We start from the raw sequence: 7,529 nt of genomic DNA on the forward strand, positions 1-7,529 counted from the left end.
GTTTTGTGTTGTCCCATGAGGAAAATCTTTAGAAGAATTTTACAGGGAAGCTTTTAGAGAAAATAAAAATATTTATTATTTTCCTCTACTGAGGATTTCTGGGTTCACACTGACATTTGACTGAGAAGTTACTTAGCATGCTGTACACCATATTTCACTTACAACAACAGTGGATACAGTAAAGTTCCCTTTTTCCCCAAAAGATGACAATAGGGTATATTTTTCATAGAAAGTTACATTTTTTTCAAGGGTGTGGGGTTTTTTTATAAAGGTTCAAATGAGGGAAAATCTGTTTGGAAGGAAGGATCTATGGTGAGAGTGACACTGAGTCTGGAGGTACAAAACCTGTTTCTATGATACATTAAATATCCTACCATGGTCAAACAGACACACACAAAAACATTTATATGTGCAAAGGATCCACAACCATTGGTCTGCCACCTCCTCTAGAATTTGCTTCAGCAGCAGTTTTCATAGTCATTGACAGGCACCTGTAAGACAAAAGAATAAGGAAAAAGCGTTAGCCGAGAGACACTTCTCCCATTCACAGCTTGTCGCTCAACAGAATTTGCAAGAACCTTTAACATCTATCAAGGATGGCTAATTTTCTTCCTGTCCTGCATCCTACGATCAGCAGAAGAACTAGATCAGGTTTATCTGTGATCTAGGTGTACATGAGGTGCAGCTGGGCTATCCATGAAGACACCCATCAGCACCCAAACCTATAAAAGACTGAGGAAGGGAAGCAGCATCACGCCTGTTGCTCACATTCAGCAAGGCCACCCTTGCATTTGGTGTGCAAAGTGGGTGTTTCTACCCACTTGCAGAGTGGGTGCAGAGGTACCGAAAGGACATAGCATTACATTCTGGGATTAAGTTACTCATGTTGTTAACAGCATGCTGGGGGAAGGTAAGACAGCGAGCATGTGTTTGTAATACACCACCTAGCTCACCAAAAGGAGCAGTAAAATCTTTTAAACAGACACAACGGCAAAAACAATTAAGGAAACTCCTTCAGTTCAGAGCTACCTGGGGCAAGCACATGAGCTGGCATACAAGCTGCCTGGAGGCCCTGGAGAGCAGTTGCTGAATTAGCAAGGATTGGAACGACTAATTGGTGATTGTTTATCAAATAATGCACTAGCAGTTCCACTGTACTCTAAGGGAGAGGGAAGAATAAAGCTATTTCAGGTGCCACCACTGTGAACTTAGCATATTTCTGAGATATGTAAGACATATTCTTCAACTCTTTTAAGTGTCCATATGCAGACTAGACAAAGGCTGGCAGGAGGCACATTTGTAAGTGCATTTATTTCAAGTGCCTCTGCTAGGTCAAAGCACTCAAACATAAACAGTTGTCTAAAATAAATATAGATGTGTTTTGGAGAGGAGAAGGAGAAGAATGTATCACTTTTCAGGTGTAAGTAAGGGATGGCAAATATGGTGCTAATTAATATAAAGCCTTCTCCTTCTTTGCTGCCCCCTTGTCCCCAAACACACAAAATCAAGACTCTGCTATGCTCTCTCAATACGCTTGGCACGTACCTCCTTCTCTGTCTCCCTCGTACTTTCTCTCTCTCTCTCTCTTCATAAAGGGGCATGAAATGAGAAATTTTAGCAAGGTTTCTTTACAAAAGAGAGGCTTGGCTTCAAGCCCAGTATACAGATGTGAGAGGGAGTCTTCAAAGAGAGACTCCCTCAGCACTGCCCAAGAAAATGGTACTTCTCGTGGTCTGGAATCAAGGCTTTCTGGGACCCACCAACTCAAGCCCCACCAGTAGTACCTAATCCCTCAGATATAATAAATTCCAGAGGATGAAAAAACACCTGCATGATGCTGTCTTGAATTTTTCTCAGCTTGAACTTCAGGCAAAAAGTGACCACATGTTCAGGGGGATGGTTAAAAAAACCCCAAAACCAAACCCCAAAAAATCCTGTGGCATCCCTGGATTTGGTGTTCACTTTTTACATACCATGTCCAGTCATACGAATTAGGCAATTTATACTGAGGATTATTTGCTGTCTTTAGCTACAGATAGATTATTTCTCTTCAGCAAGCCCTTGTAAACTCTTGTAACAGCTTATTTGTATAGTTATACAAGCATAGACAATTTACACTAGGAAAAAAAACTTTTGCAGGTACAGTCTTACAACATTTCCATGAGCAATTAAGTTGTGCAAGAAAAAAAATCCTTTTTTTTCCCCTGGTGTAACTTCATGTATACTTGGGCTTTTGCTAGCATAGCAATGATGACAAAAATATAATAAATTCCTTCCTGACACAGCTGTGCCAGCAAGACTAAAGCCTTCATCTCAATGAGATTGGACTACTTCATATTTCAGCAACGGTTATATTTCAAGCTTTTTCCCTCACAACACAGTGCATCCTCCCAGTTGCCTGGCTTTATCTTGCTTCCCGCCCATACTCTGGTGGGTCTGCTAAGCAACCTTTACAGTATCAAGTATGCAACTGTTGTGCTCACTAAGACCATTTAAAAGGGTTTATTATAGATAGCTAAAAAAAAAAGTTCTCTCTATCATGCAGAAAAACATTCCACAATTTCTGATGGACCCTCAGCCCCAGCTTACAGCCAGCTCTAACCCACTTCTTGGTATTGCAGGAGTAAACACTGTCCCACGTGGTTGCAATGTATGTTTGCTTTAGTTATGTCTTCCCCTCCTGTTTTAAAATGCAAAATGTAAATCAAACGCATCTAGGTTCCACAGCCATACTTCCACTCTGATCATATCAGGAGGTAAACAGAACAGCCAGCTCTTAACTGACTCTTTTTTCTGTAATTAAGAGGGAATTTCTTACCATTCCCAATGAAATCCAGAATGTTTCAGTGCGGATGCCTGAAAAAGAGAAAAGAGTCTTTAAAAGACAGTCTTTTGCTCAATGAAAGTCTAACTCTGAAAAAACTACTGCCAGCGTAATTCTATAGGTTGAGTTAAATAAATAAATACTTATCTGATTAATTGTTGCCTGGAATCCATTTGTGCTTGTATCTCTTGAGTTAGAGGCCATATTAAAAAAGTGAACAGGAGATTTGAAATCTGAGGACAACCTAAAGCTTGATTCTAAGAAGGCTCAAAGCACCAGTACTTTCCCATGGCGTGGGTGAGACAGGTTTAGTCATCAGGTGTGACAGAGAGCAGTCTGTTGCAATCCAACATTATGTGGAGAGGCAACTAGAAAGCAACGTATTTAGCACATACACTGCACACATTTACAATACCCTCAAAGAAAAGAAAATCAGGTGTTTCAATACGCAGGTTTTATTCAGGTCAGCTGCGTTTCAGTCTCTCTGAAAAGCTACAGCAAGTGCCTGGGTACAAAGATGTTCACAATTTGGAGATTAACGCCAGACATCAATATCACTGTTACTCACACGTGGGTGACATACTAACATATTATGTATAGCTATTAAGACAAAAAGACCCTCCAGAAGTATTAAAATATCTTTGCAAATTAGGACTTCACCCAGTATGCATTTTTGTTCATCTCAGCCTTTTTTTTTTAAATTCTTCTGCCTCTCTCTTCTGCAAGGACACTCACTGAAATCCTTCCACAAAAGCTAAAATTGATTTCTAAGGGCAGAAACTTCTTTTGTCATGTGTTTAAACAATACCCTAGCACAAGGTGTGTCTAATTACACAGGAACAGCCAGAGAGGATAAGCTCAGAGACTGAGGAAGTGGAGTGCCCTATCACAGTCACAGCTTACACTTTTTTCCTCCTCAGGCAAGAGCGAATGGTGGCAGGACACGCCACCGACTCCACCAACCCCCGCAGCTTCCCAGCCTCTGGGCCTCCCCAGCTCCCAGCATTCTCTGGCAAGGTGATTCCCCGAACAAGATCTGCATTTTTGCATACAATAACCACCATGAGAGTCTTATTTAAGGGGCATGTCCAAACACTACTGTCAGCATGGGAACTTTTGGCATCTACAATATACCAGGGCAGTTTCACAGCTATAGGAAGACTTTTTTAAAATTTTCACGTAACCATTCATTCACTTAAGGCTGCTTGGCTCCCACAGTATGGGAGAGTGAATAGTCATTTTGTATTTGCTATCTCCGTGCCACTTGAGTTGACAGAACTTTCTTTTCTTCCTGTCAGATAGGAGGTTGAAAATCCCCACATGCTGTTTTCCGTATGGGAGTCGCTCCACATCTTTTGTTAACATTTCCTGTATCTTCTCCCCTTTTCCAGCATCCTTTCTAAAATGAGGGAGCAAGGATGCAATATTCAGCTGTGCCATACATTTATACTGTAGCATAAAAATAGTCCTTTTTGCTCACAATTCCTTTACCAGTAATTCCTAGTACTCAGTTATTTAAAAAAAAAAAAAAAAAAAAAAAAAAAAGAAAAAAAAATTCTTATTCCTACTGCACATTCAGCAGACATTTTTATACAATTATTATAACCCGAGGTTTCTTCCCAAGGGATAGTTTAGATTCCACCACTATGTATTTCAGTTTAGGATTGTTTCTCCTCCTCTGCAGTATTCTATATTTGTCAACATTGAATTTCAACTGCCAAATCGCTCTTCAGTCACTCTGTACAGTGAGGCCTTTCTGTGGTCCCTTTGTACATCCTCGCCTCAGCTATCCTGCCTGACTTGGTATTATTAGAAGGCTTCTTTGTCTCATTCCCCATCTCTTCCAGGACTATGCTGAACAGCACCAGACTAAATAGAGATACATTGGTCGTTACTCCACTCCTTTTGTTTTTTTAAAAGCTGGCCACTTTTCCCCTAACTTTTATTTCCTAAACCGAAATATTCATGTAAGGACCTTGCCCCTTATGCCATGGCAGCTTGATTTCCTAAAAAGTTTTTGAAGAGGAATACATAAAAATAAAAAAACCTTTGAGAAATTGTTTATTTGATTGTAACACAACCACAAACATTCGGAAGCTCAAAAATCTCTGCCACTGTCCAATATTCCTTTAATACTTTAAGTAACTCTTACTCTTCACATACCAAGCATTTAGCTTTTTCTTAAAATAACAGCACATGTATCTACAACCTTGAACCACTTTTCCCCAGCCACAGAAGTTACCGGCCTCCTCTGGGGAATGTGTCTCTTGCCTTTGAAGAGGGCTTTTCTCAACATGCTTTCTTTGATCACAGTGAACTGCTAAACAGGAGGGCCCATTCCAGTTTCTTGGGTTTACCAGTAGTTATGGGGTGCAAATGCCCCCTTCCTTCCAGTCAAGGTATGTAGTAGAAGACATCAGCTCTGTAGGGTCCATCTGGAAAGACTATTTCCCTGTTCTTTCTTATTTTAGAAAAGCTACAGCTCTTCTCTCCCATTCTCAGCCCTCTTGTACACATGCATAGGTTGAACAATGGTGCATGTTCTTACCCTGCCTGAGCTATATTTTCAATGACATGTTTACACAAACCCTCTGGTTTTGAATGTCATTCAAACAACGCAATGCCACATATGGTTTCCCAGTGTTCAAAAGCAGCTCAAAAGTCCCAATTTAGACTCTGAGGCCCACCAAATAAAAAGGAATGTGATGCATATGTTCCCAGATCTAGCTCAGAAAATGTAGGCTAGAGGAAGAGAAAAACATCAACCCTGGTTACTTAATATTACAGTAGATTAATAAGTATGTTCTTCTAAATAAAAATAATCGGCTCAAATGTAATGCAAACAACCCATCAGGACTAGAGCTGGTGAGTACCATTGAGAATAATAAAGGAGGCAATTCTTCTTGCATGCATGCACTTTAACTACAGAAACCCAATATGAGAACTTTAATTCAAATTATTTGGATAAAATTGGCTACACTGAATCAGCAAACAAAATGCACAGGCATGGCAAAGTACAAAACCAAAAGAACTGCAAGTTTCAGACAGCAGTCCAACCTCAGCCAAGCACAACTCCAGGATTGCTAGGACAACACATGGGGCGGTGGTTGTTTCACAAGATGGAGTTTCTTTAGGAAAAGGACCTCCACCACGTTAAATACGGGCCCATGACACACACCAGTCCTGATGGGGCTGGATGGTCCTTGCAGTGCAGTGCTGTGGATGGAAAGGTGTCCACTCAGGCCCTGCACGGCCCTGTACCAAAGTACTGGACCAGAAGCAGTAAATAATTGCTCCTAAACAATAAAGAGTTAAAAAGTAAGAAAATTTAAATTGGTAAGATTCTGATTCCATCTTCAGCAGAGCTTTGCCCATTGCAACCTTACAGCACAGAGGTAGCTGGGAGACTACTCTGGTGAAGGGTCAAGACCAGAGTTAAAGGATGCACTTATTCATTACACACACTCTCTAGATTTCCCCAGGGCAGCCAGTGGAAACCCCAATCTTCCCTTTTCAAGGACATAAACACTGTGGGGAGAGAGCATTCGACCCCCTGCCAGCCTGGCCAGGACTGCACCTCCGGCAGCACACGCTGCTTCCCTAGGACGTAGTGCAGCAGGGAGCAGGGAGTGGATTCAGCCCAGCTCATTCACCGTTTAAAAATTAATGGCAAATGCGCCTCTCTAGCTGCAGATAAGTCACCCCAGAGACCTCTAGAAACTAATGTCAGCCCTCCAACTCCTGTTCCTATTACAGCGTTAATCTTCCAGGTTCATCCGCACACCAGTAAATGCTTAAAGTGGCCTGTTAGCTCTACCAAAGGACTGATTTTCACTCAGATCACATACACAGAAAGGTAAATGCAACATACCAATACGCACATTCCACTATCAAAGAATAACTTAGAAGTGTCAAATTTTTAATATCACATACTTATTTACTGACGCCTGCCTTAGTAGGCATATGTAACCTAATACTGTATTTTACTGATATTGCAGATGGTATAACCAATCTCCTAAACTCTCTACACTCTCAAAGGATTAGTATGATGTGTAGAGCACTTTTAGCTTACAAAGCACTACTTTAGTGTGTAGGGTTATTGATTTAACTTAGAAATTCTGCTATATAGTGTGGTTTTACTGATTTACCTTTTACAGTAGTGTAAGAATATCTTTTCTCCCCTAAAATCTTTGACACACTTCATTATCCAATACAAAATATGGCTCCGGGTAGGATTTCAGGGCAGGCATTCAGTAATCAAAATTATGGAGTTTTTAAAAATTCTCTGTATTGCAAGGCTCCTCCCTCCTTACTCATGTATTTTTACTAAATAAACCTGGCATATTTCCTAAGATTTCCAGAAAGTTCTCAGACAGGCATGCACCCACAGTTCTGTACCAGCACAGTCCCTCCCTTCTTCCAGCCTCAAGCCTTTAAGTCAGATCTGCTTTGATATAGGGCAGATACTGACACAGAGGGAAGAGTTTTTCCCCCCATCTGGGATACTTCCCAAACATGCTGATACATTTCCCTTCTTCTCAGCCATAGTAGTCATTCAAGCCTCTAGTCTTCTCTCCTCTTGAACGCTGCAGAAATCTCCTGTGTGCCATCCCCAGTCCCAGCTCACACAATTCCAACACATATGGAAAGCGGCAGCTGAATAGTGCAAACAAATGCCAGCAGTAAGATAATCCTGCAACATTGC

General features: G+C 41.1%; 1 long non-coding RNA gene across 1 annotated transcript; it reads right to left on the reverse strand.

The window, feature by feature from the left end:
- Positions 1–266: 266 nt before the first annotated feature.
- Positions 267–2,896, reverse strand: LOC113477009. The gene is made up of 2 exons (XR_003397826.1): positions 2,819–2,896; positions 267–491 (listed from the first exon to the last, which is right to left on the reverse strand). It is a non-coding gene; the product is annotated as an uncharacterized LOC113477009 (long non-coding RNA).
- Between the last annotated feature and the right edge of the window lie 4,633 nt (positions 2,897–7,529).

Source organism: Athene cunicularia (assembly GCF_003259725.1).
Source record: "Athene cunicularia isolate RWA chromosome 2 unlocalized genomic scaffold, athCun1 chr2_part1, whole genome shotgun sequence".
Classification (NCBI taxonomy): Eukaryota; Metazoa; Chordata; class Aves; order Strigiformes; family Strigidae; genus Athene; species Athene cunicularia.